We start from the raw sequence: 12,023 nt of genomic DNA, 5'->3' as shown, positions 1-12,023 counted from the left end.
TTTTAGCAAACAGAACACAGCATGTTGTTATCAATGGAGAGACGTCTACAGACGTTAAAGTTACCTCTGGCGTGCCACAGGGGAGTGTTATGGGACCATTGCTTTTCACAATATATATAAATGACTTAGTAGATAGTGTCGGAAGTTCCATGCGGCTTTTCGCGGATGATGCTGTAGTACAGAGAAGTTGCTGCATTAGAAAATTGTAGCGAAATACAGGAAGATCTGCAGCGGATAGGCACTTGGTGCAGGGAGTGGCAATTGACCCTTAACATAGACAAATGTAATGTATTGCGAATACATAGAAAGAAGGATCCTTTATTGTATGATTATATGATAGCGGAACAAACACTGGTAGCAGTTACTTCTGTAAAATATCTGGGAGTATGCGTACGGAACGATTTGAAGTGGAATGATCATATAAAATTAATTGTTGGTAAGGCGGGTACCAGGTTGAGATTCATTGGGAGAGTGCTTAGAAAATGTAGTCCATCAACAAAGGAGGTGGCTTACAAAACACTCGTTCGACCTATACTTGAGTATTGCTCATCAGTGTGGGATCCGTACCAGGTCGGGTTGACGGAGGAGATAGAGAAGATCCAAAGAAGAGCGGCGCGTTTCGTCACTGGGTTATTTGGTAACCGTGATAGCGTTACGGAAATGTTTAATAAACTCAAGTGGCAGACTCTGCAAGAGAGGCGCTCTGCATCGCGGTGTAGCTTGCTCGCCAGGTTTCGAGAGGGTGCGTTTTTGGATGAGGTATCGAATATATTGCTTCCCCCTACTTATACCTCCCGAGGAGATCACGAATGTAAAATTAGAGAGATTAGAGCGCGCACGGAGGCTTTCAGACAGTCGTTCTTCCCGCGAACCATACGCGACTGGAACAGGAAAGGGAGGTAATGACAGTGGCACGTAAAGTGCCCTCCGCCACACACCGTTGGGTGGCTTGCGGAGTATCAATGTAGATGTAGATGTAGATGCAGAGCAGTGTACAACGTACGAAAGTCTGCCGCCCTTCCCCACCAGTTTAGGGATGAGGCCTGATAGTTGACAAAATTTCACCACTCTGTTAACGCTGGTATCGATATCTGCGAGGACAGTGGGCAGATCTCCAGTGAGACCGAGGGCTGCCCTATTATCAGTATACAGGACACACGTAGCCACAATATGCTGAACTGAAAGCGGCACGCCACAAACTTCACAGAAATGTGGATTCTCTCCCCCCCCCCCCCATCATCATCAATATCGTGATCATCATCATCATCATCATCATCAATATCATCATCCATATCATCATCATCATCATCATCATCAATATCATCATCATCATCATTGACACACGAATCGCCCAATGTGGCACCAAGTGAAAAGACTTTCAACTTCCGTAAGGGGTAAGGGGGGGGGGCGGAGGGGCGACTCCCGGCCATTAATGCCATAAGATCATTTCATTTCATTCTGGACTCTACAGATGAGTGGATCCGAAGATGCCAGAAACCGATGGGCTACCACATGTATCATTTTCTCACGAGTAGGAGGATCTTCTTGGTAACGTCGGGTATACTTATTACGAATTTCTTGCACGTCTCCAGATAGCCGACCAATGGAAACAAAACAGCTTTGATTGTGGCGTGTCTGTGTATCAAAACTAAGTGGACTGATGTCGGCATCGGGCATTATTGAAGAATATTGTAAGACCGGTGAAGTTGGCATCCTGCTTTCGAGAAATACACTTTCTTCCCGAGTTCCTGATAGATATGTTTTAGTTCTAGATTTCAGCTGCATGTCGCGAAGAAAGAAAACAATATTACTTGGGCAAATTTTAATTTTTTAAAAAACGATTATTTGCCAATTTGCGGAAAAAATGTCCGAATTGGGAATAGCTCCTCAAGCATTCTACAGAAAACCCCACTGACATTTTTTGTTCAGATAATAGATTATGATAATTCCAGGAATGAAGGACGCAGTTTTTACTGTCTGGCATTGCCACACGTTAGAAAAACATGACCGTCCAATGAAAACCCGCAAATGTGCGGGCGCAGATACATTTAAACTCATGAACTATATTATTAAGGTAGTAGGAGGACCATTTATGGAAGTGGAACCAAGCAGAGAAAATTTTGTAGCCAACGGTTTCGTACGGAATCGGTAATTGTTTAGTTTCAAGTCGATACACGTCGTTACATTCGTTAAAAGAAAAAAAAAAGCCGTTAGCACGCCTTCTGGAGTGCCACCCATCTTATGGCTGATAACTAGGCACGATCGCTGTCACCCATTACACAGGTCACATATATCTGAAAATTGTGTAGTGATCCGATTCACTGTTAACGCCATCAACAATCTTGGAACGTGTTGTATCGACTTGAGACTGGAATGATGCCAGCGCAATCTACACAAGATTTTGCGGGTCTAAAGTCGGAACTCGCACATCGCCTTTTGGTATTTTTTCCAGGTTTTGGAGCAATTTGGCCCACTGTTCGCCTTCGTGACTGCCTGCCCAACATCGGTATACACACTTCCGCCTACTGTTGATAAGCGTACGCTGTGCGCACTAATCTGTCCTCCTCACTGTCAGTATCGTATCTACCGCGGTTATGACTAACACTGCAGTATGCCTCCTACAGGCAAATTCAAGACGTCTCTGGAGGAAAGAAAACTGCCTGTGTGAACATTAAGACATCAGATACAACAATATGGGATTCTGGGTCCGCCTTGGTGCAGAGCACTTTTGTTATTCATTTACTCTCAAACTAGTCTCAACGACGAATATCGCCATCATCAGTGGGTTCTTTGATTCTACGAGGTGCATTCAAGTTCTAACGCCTCCGATTTTTTTTCTAATTAACTACTCACCCGAAATCGATGAAACTGGCGTTACTTCTCGACGTAATCGCCCTGCAGACACACACATTTTTCACAACACTGACTCCATGATTCCATGGCAGCGGCGAAGGCTTCTTTAGAAGTCTGTTTTGACCACTGGCAAATCGCTGAGGCAATAGCAGCACGGCTGGTGAATGTGCAGCCACGGAGAGTGTCTTTCATTGTTGGAAAAAGCCAAAAGTCACTAGGAGCCAGGTCAGGTGAGTAGGGAGCATGAGGAATCACTTCAAAGTTGTTATCACGAAGAAAATGTTGCGTAATGTTAGCTCGATGTGCGGGTGCGTTGTCTTGGTGAAACAGCACACGCGCAGCCCTTCCCGGACGTTTTTGTTGCAGTGCAAGAAGGAATTTGTTCTTCAAAACATTTTCGTAGGATGCACCTGTTACCGTAGTGCCCTTTGGAACGCAATGGGTAAGGATTACGCCCTCGCTGTCCCAGAACAAGGACACCAGTTTTTCAGCACTGGCGGGTACCCGAAATTTTTTTGGTGGCGGTGAATCTGTGTGCTTCCATTGAGCAGACGGGCGCTTTGTTTCTGGATTGAAAAATGGCATCCACGTCTCATCCATTGTCACAACCGACGAAAAGAAAGTCCCATTCGTGCTGTCGTTGCGCGTCAACATTGCTTGGCAACATGCCACACGGGCAGCCGTGTGGTCGTCCGTCAGCATTCGTGGCACCCACCTGGATGACACTTTTCGCATTTTCAGGTCGTCATGCAGGATTTTGTGCACAGAACCCACAGAAATGCCAACTCCGGAGGCTATCTGTTCGACAGTCATTCGGCGATCCCCCAAAACAATTCTCTCCACTTTCTTGATCATGTCGTCAGACTGGCTTGTGCGAGCCAGAGGTTGTTTCGGTTTGTTGTCACACGATGTTCTGCCTTCATTAAACTGTCGCACCCACGAACGCACTTTCGACAAATCCGTAACTCCATCACCAAATGTCTCCTTCAACTGTCGATGAATTTCAATTGGTTTCACACCACGCAAATTCAGAAATCGAATGATTGCTCGCTGTTCAAGTAAGGAAAACGTCGCCACTTTAAGTATTTAGAACAGTTCTCATTCTCACCGCTGGCGGTAAAATTCCATCTGCCGTATGGTGCTGCCATCTCTGGGACGTATTGACAATGAACGCGGCCTCATTTTAAAACAATGCGCATGTTTCTATCTCTTTCCAGTCCAGAGAAAAATAATCGGAGGCCTTAGAACTTGAATGCACCTCGTACAACATTCAGAAATAACATACTCATAAAACATTGTAAAACGTCATTGGGTGTGTACCGTTTGGTTCCAAATATGGTTTTCTGTGAATAACTTCGTAATACCTTATCTACTATGCGTCACAGCATGTTTTTACGATTGTTGTCGCTGTTTCCAGCATATTTTCTGCGGTTTTTTTTCGAAATCATCATCTCATCTGCAGTTGTAAGAGTGGCTGTTAGTAAACAGACACAACGTGAAATTACGTACGTCAGCGTTATAAAATTGGGTTTTCGGCAGTTTTGTGGATACAGTTTTGGTGCGTTATAGGTTGTTACGTAGTTTGTCATGTACTCATGTTTGTAGGATGGCTTTTGAGCACATAAGAAAGTAACCTTCTCACCTTGTTCGTAATCCAAAACATTATGCCAACTTGGGTGTTCACTTGTGTTGTGAGAAATGTATCGCATATTGCAGAAAAGTTATTAAAATTGCAGCGGGAGTTCTGACGACTTCCGTTCCTTACTTATGGTCTGTGTGTGATGGAAAGGTGGCTTTTGGTGTGTGTGTGTGTGTGTGTGTGTGTGTGTGTGTGTGTGTGTTTTCGTTTATTACATTTTGTCCTTCCACTATAATCTTTGTATGTAATCATTTTTTCCTTTGTTAGTTTTCGGCATAAACTTATGCTGTGTTTCAGGATGTGTAGGTCACTTTCGATATTAGAAGGGTTGTGATTTTTTTTTCATTAGGTGTTCTGTAAAAGTGGAACGTGTGTTGTCAGTCTTTAAAGCTCTCATGTGCTCTGTGAACCATGTTCGTAAATTTCTGCTTGTTTGTCCTATGCATTGGGCCTGACATGTCAATTGGTATATTCCAGCATTGCTTAATTTGTCTGATGTTCTTTTGTCTGGTCTTAGCCATTGTAGAGCTGTGTTGTTTGTTATGAATATTACTGTACCCCTTGCTTTTTCAATATGTTTCCAGTTGTACGTGCTATTCTATTATTCTACGTTAGTATGTACCGTCTGTTTCTTTTTCCTGATGATGTGTGGTCTGCTGTGTTGTCTGCGTGTTCTGCTTTTGCGTTTTCAGATCCTTGAGTGCAGATGACATGATGTATGCCGAGACAAATGGCGGCAACAGAAAGAAAAACGCAGAAAATATGTCGGAAACAGCGGTAACAATCGTAAAACCATGCTGTGGCGTATAGTAAATGTACTAACATACTAATAAATTATTCACAGAAAACAATATTCGGGACCAAACAGTACACATGTGATAACGTTTTATTATACTTCTGCATGTTTTAGAATCAAAGAACGCACTGATGATGGCGATATTCGTCATTGAAACTAGTTTGTGAATGAATAAATAAATGAATAAATAAATAAATAGATAAATAAATAAATAAACAGCTAAAGTGTTCTGCATCAAGATGGACCCACAATCAGCTATTATTGTTTTTGTATGCAAACACGGACCAATGGAAGTGTTTCAAGACAACATTATTAAGAGGTCAGATGACAAGCAAACAAGCCGTTCAGCAAACAAGGCTAGAAGATGGAAAGAATACACAGAAGGGCTATAACAACACAAAGAACAAGAAGATAAAATTATGAAAACATAACACGCAAAAGTAATGAAGACGAAATGTGCGCAGATATACGAGCGCGTGCTGAAAAGTAATGCCACAGAATTTCTTCATGTGAAAACTCGAAGCTTTTTAAATAAAACAAACTTCATTAACGTTTTTCATCTGTATTCTCCATGTCCACATATTTATTTCTCAACATAGTCACCCTGACTACGAAGACATTTCTCCCAAAGGGAGACCAGTTTGATGTATGTATGTATGTATGTATGTATGTATGTATGTATTGAACTGGGGACCTAGAAACGACAGAGAGGCTTCGTCCCCGCCGTCGCCCTCAGTGGTTCACAACCCCACAATTGGCTACAGCAGTCCACTCATCCCACCGCCGCCCCACACCATACCCAGGGTTTTTGAGCGGTTCGGCCCCCAACATGTAAAACGGCCAGTACACAATGATATGCGAAATTGTTAAAAGTTTCTATGCTTTATATTTTATTGCATTAGTACCTAATAGTGCTAGTGTTATAGACTATTTCAGACGCCAATTAAAGAAATGTGTTGTGTCAGCTTAGCTGTTGCCAAGTAAGCAGCACATCTTAAATGCGCCAGCAAACGTATGGTGCTGACGAATGAAGGAGTTTCAAAAAAGAAGTGACTAGGTGCGTTTGCCGTTGCAAAGCAACTCGACTGAGGCGGAAAACACGGCAAGTGTGAACGTAAAAAAATAAATACTTCTAGTTGTTGGCATTTTCTCTTTTTTTGCCTTTTGAAACGTTCGTTTGAAAGCGACTGCTATTCCAGCGAGGAAAGTTCGCGCCGTCTGTGTACAGAAACTAAAGTGCTCGACATTTTGCAGTACTCACGAAGGCTTCTCAGTGGTTTTTCCCGACACTGAAAGCGATGCACAATCCTTTTCGCCTTTGCGTCTTCTGTTTCGCTTCTCATAAACCTATACTGCAACTTGAGATGAGACACGAAAAAGTAAAAAAAATAAATCGTTTGTGTCGTTTTCCAGTGCGAGGGAATGAAAGACGAGAAAGTGAAAAAAAGAAACAGTTTAACACTTTTATGGCAATGCCTAACTAATATTATGCATTTTTAAAAATGTACCTGTCTTTACTCGGCAGCAGAGAAATGCGGTTGTCCGCAGTGTAAGTTTCAGCGTTTACACAAAGAACTGCAGCTAACAGAAACACTGCTTCGGACATATTTCCACTGAAATAAGAGCATTATATGCTAAAACCTCGCTAATTCAAAGGAGCTGTTCTGAGCATCTTACTGTATTAATTAACCCTTTGTTCCCTAGTTGTTTTTGCCCCAAACCACAATTTTATACATTTTTTTTCAGATACCAGTGCGTTCAGCGTGAACAACCGATGCTAAAGAAATTGGTACTTAAAACACAATGAATAAAATTTTAGTTTAGGGCCAAAACACGGCGGCTCAAAGGGTTGAAGAGCCTAACATGAACATGACACTCTTAAGTTAGACAAACACAGAGATTACGTATCGTCTACAGAAAATCGGTTGCCGCTACTGATGGGTTTTATGCAACAAGCAGCACCTTCAAATTCTGTTCACAAAATTTTCATATTCTCTCGCTTGCAATGTGCAAGCTATTAGTCCGACAGAAAAAATTAACAGGACCTTTCTATAGGAAATTCAATGCAGTTAAATTATGTACTAGGGTACATTTTCGCTAGAGGCCATGTTTTCCAGTTTTTCATGAGAAACGTACAGAATTGAGCTTCAAATGTACACCCACTCCCAAGTTAGTCTCCAACCTGTCAGGATTTCTAATATGTTTTTCATGGCACTCTCTCCTACCACTTAACATAAATTTGCAACTGCACGAATTATTTTCCACATGTGACCTTTTCTGTCTAAATAGATTGGCCTTATTACAACTCTGGTTTAGTTGAACGTTTACAAATTGTAAAACTGACGTTTGTGTAAATTTCAGCTAAGGATTTTGTGAATTTTAACAGCATAAAATAAACAATTACAGGCGTTCTGACTACGAAGGGTTAGTTTTGGATTGAAATTTCGATGTAATTAGTTTTAGTTAACGTTAAAAAAACTTTTCTGTCATTGACACCACGGGTACACTTAAATTAATAATGTTAATGGAATGCCCGACTATGCTGGGGGCGTAATAGGCCAATCAATAGAGGCCAGAAAATGTCGAACGTCGGAAATAGTTGGTGTAGTCGGACATTCTTGTAAAGAGGTAGGAGGGAGTGCCATGAACAACAGAAGAGACATCCCAACTGCTGAGAGATGAGCATGGGGGTGCAGATGCGCTTCAGGGTCACTGTTGTACGTTTTTCTAGAATAACTCGAAAACCGTGGCCTCCAGCGAAAAGTTATTCCAGTACAAAATTTAAATTTCGTACGAAAAGGTCCTGCTCATGTTTTCTGTACGACTTACAGTTTCCCATTAGCGAGTGGGAGAATACGGAAATCTCGAGCGTGGCATTGAAAGGCATCGCGGGTTCCATAAAACCCTTCAGTAGGGGTAGCTGAATCACCGTGTATGTAGTGTGAAAAACTTTTATTACGAAACTAAGGGAAACAAAAGATTCTTTTCTTTTAACCTATGATACAGGCAAAAACTACTGTATATTCAATTTCGCTAAATTTTATTCCAGTACAGTAATTCGATGTCCTGGAGAAACTTACTCCTGCAGGTACACACAGTACTTTGAAAGTCTATATATAGTATATTATTGATTTTTGTGGAAAAAAATCAGTTATTTTCTGCAGTATATTTTCAGCATATCATATTCAGCAAATAGGTCGCTATCGTCCATCCTTTCATTTGTTTCGTGATTCGAAAGTAGCTGTGCACACACTGCATGATGTTCTGCATTTCCTACGCTGTGGAGAATGGAACGCCAGTTTTGACTATTGCCAGATGCGTCGTGGTCGTCGTCATATACAAAGATGCGATCGATCTGTAGTGCATTGGACGATCTCGTACAACACTGCACCTAAAAATGTAATTAACAGTAACTGTATCGGAAGAAAACACTAAACTATGTTGACACAAAAGTGATTGACTTTCACACAGAGTTCACAGATCTCGACACATCCTGATTAGTCACCGCATAAGAAAAGCGTCAAGACTTGGGGTGACACACTAAACCAGGAGTGGTGTGTAGGATTGTAATACATGCCTTATTACCAATTTCTGTAATTAATTGTTAGATGGCATGTCACACCAATTTTCAGTTCCAGGAAGCTGCTGGGAGATGTCAGTAGAGTGGTACAAATGTGTTTTTGTATCTTTAGTTGTGCATAGTTCGTGAGGTGCTGTTTAAAGAAGTTTGTGGTCGCTAGGGTTTATGAAATCCCAACACGACATTCTCGCCCTACAAGAAGTAGTAGTAGTAGTAGTAGTAGTAGTAGAACAAGTCAACGAAGCTATTTCATTGTATTTTTGTTCATATTTTGCGTAAGATGTGATATTCGATTATATGATGATGATGATGAGGTCCCATACTCCTCGACAGAGCGTAGGGGACGATGTGGGAGACCCGCACCTCCGTACTAGGCAAGGTCTTAGCGGAGGTGATTTGCCATTGCCTTCCTCCGACCATAATGGGGATGAATAATGATGATGATGATGATGATGATTATATGAATGTATGCTTTCCCGGCGTATACAGCTGGCGAAGAGTTCTCGGGCTTCCAGCCGGGTGGCGATGTCTTCAAACTGCGACGTTTCGACGAGTGACATACTCATCATCTTCGCCAGAAGATGATGAGTATGTCACTCGTCGAAACGTCGCAGTTTGAAGACATCGCCACCCGGCTGGAAGCCCGAGAACTCTTCGCCAGATGATGATGATGATGATGATGATGAAGACGACACAACAACACCCATTCATCACGAGGCAGGTGAAAATCCCTGACCCCGCCGGGAATCGAAGGCGGGGACCCCGTGCTCGGGAAGCGAGACCACGATCTGCGGACATTCGATTATATAATTAACAGAAAATATTGATACACCTAGTTCGAAGCTTCGACTGGACCTTTCACATGGTCTTAAGGACTCAGTTAACCCCACAGCTCTCTGCTGTCACTTCCTCTCGATCCTTGACATGTACGGTGACCATGAAGTGGTTTACAGTGACGGCTCGATGGCTGATGGTCACGTTGGCTTCACGTATGTTCATGGAGGACATACTGAACAGCACAGCCTGCCAGATTGCTGCAGTGTTTTCACTGCTGAGCTGGCGGCCATATCTCGTGCTCTTGAGCGCATCCGTTCATGCCCTGTCGAGTCGTTTCTTCTCTGTACTGGCTCCTCGAGCAGCCTACAAGCTGTCGACCAGTGCTACCCCGCCATACTATGGTAGCGACCATCCGGGAGTCCATCTGTGCCCTTGACCGGTCCGGTCGTTCTGTGGTGTTGGTGTGGACCGCGGGCCACGTCGGAATCCCAGGATATGGACTTGCCGACAGCCTGGCCAAACAGGCTACACGGAAACCGCTTCTGGGGATCGGCATCCCTGTTGAACCCTGGTACTACTCAATTCTTTAGAAAATCAAAAATTAGAATCTCACCACAATTATTTAAAGGAAATAGGAAGCCCGGGATCACTGGTGATGGACAAGCTTGTGATAGAAACTTCCTGGTAAATTAAAACTATGTGCCGGACCGAGACTCGAACTCGGGACCTTTGCCTTCCGCGGGCAAGTGCTCTACCAACTGAGCTACCCAAGCACGACTCACGCCCCGTCCTCACAGCTTTACTTCCGCCAGTACCTCGTCTCCTACCTTGCAAACTTTACAGAAGCTCTTCTGCGAAGCATGCAGAACTAGCAGTCCTGGAAGAAAGGATATTGCGGAGACATGGCTTAGCCACAGCCTAGGGGATGTTTCCGGAATGAGAATTTCACTCTGCAGCGTAGTGTGCGCTGATGCGAAACTTCCTGGCAGATTAAAACTGTGTGTCGGACCGAGACTCGAACTCGGGAGTCCCGAGTCCCGAGTTCGAGTCTCAGTCCGGCACGCAGTTTTAATCTGCCAGGAAGTTTCACATCAGCGCACACTCCGCTGCAGAGTAAAGCTCTCATTCTGGAAGCTTGCGATTGTTTTACAATTTTAATTTGACTCAAAACAGACTTTATTATAAACTTCGATTAGGACATTTGCCCTCTTACTGATGCAATATACAAATCTTCACTTTAACTGAATTACATAAACACAAATAAAAATCATATTTTGCGTCCACAACCAAAATCATAGCTAGAAGGCACGGTGAATAATCAATCATAAACAATCGTTCTTGTTTAACCATATCTCAAAAGACTAGTAGCACTATAGACTTCCAACCCAAAGTTACACAGCCACACAATACCACAACTTCATAAAAAAAGAGATCTTAAAGCTTAATACAACTAAACTGCCCACATAAAGCTCCACAGTGAAACATGCTTATATTAAAAACGCAAAGTGGGCCAACAAAGGTCGCAAAACTGACACACAGCAAAAATAACAAGTTGCACATTCATTAAAGATAGACAAATGATTAATAGAAGTGTTAAATAAGAATGGCTAGTAATAGCTCAACCAGTAAAATATCTTGCAGGAACGCTAATATTAACAAAGCGGCCTCACTTAACTTTAAAGAACAGCGTTAAGGCCCACAGCATTTGGAAGCAATATAACGCTACGGCCGGCAGGCAATACGAGCGTTCACTCCCCACGGCTTGTGCACAGGTTCACAATCAGGCGGTATATATTTATATATAGTCCGACCGGCCTCACAACGCGCGGTCCTGACAAGAATACATAACCGCATCGATGCCAGGAAAGGAGCAGACTTAACAAATGGCCTGAAGCACAAACAGATTGCAAAGAAAACAAGCTCAAATCACAGTCACATTGGAATATACACTCCTGGAAATTGAAATAAGAACACCGTGAAGTCATTGTCCCAGGAAGGGGAAACTTTATTGACACATTCCTGGGGTCAGATACATCACATGATCACACTGACAGAACCACAGGCACATAGACACAGGCAACAGAGCATGCACAATGTCGGCACTAGTACAGTGTATATCCACCTTTCGCAGCAATGCAGGCTGCTATTCTCCCATGGAGACGATCGTAGAGATGCTGGATGTAGTCCTGTGGAACGGCTTGCCATGCCATTTCCACCTGGCGCCTCAGTTGGACCAGCGTTCGTGCTGGACGTGCAGACCGCGTGAGACGACGCTTCATCCAGTCCCAAACATGCTCAATGGGGGACAGATCCGGAGATCTTGCTGGCCAGGGTAGTTGACTTACACCTTCTAGAGCACGTTGGGTGGCACGGGATAC

General features: G+C 43.2%; 1 protein-coding gene and 1 non-coding gene across 3 annotated transcripts in view; both read right to left on the bottom strand.

Annotated features, from left to right (window-relative positions):
- LOC126428414 (calcium-binding mitochondrial carrier protein Aralar1) overlaps positions 1 to 12,023 on the bottom strand; it is a 704,653-nt gene that overhangs the window by 510,595 nt on the left and 182,035 nt on the right. The window lies entirely within an intron of this gene.
- On the bottom strand, positions 10,345 to 10,419 carry Trnap-cgg (transfer RNA proline (anticodon CGG)). The gene has a single exon. It is a non-coding gene; the product is annotated as a tRNA-Pro (tRNA).

This window comes from Schistocerca serialis, chromosome 12 (genome assembly GCF_023864345.2).
Source record: "Schistocerca serialis cubense isolate TAMUIC-IGC-003099 chromosome 12, iqSchSeri2.2, whole genome shotgun sequence".
NCBI classification, from domain to species: Eukaryota; Metazoa; Arthropoda; class Insecta; order Orthoptera; family Acrididae; genus Schistocerca; species Schistocerca serialis.
Note: the sequence above shows the minus strand (reverse complement) of the source record. Positions and strands in the feature narration are given on the sequence as shown.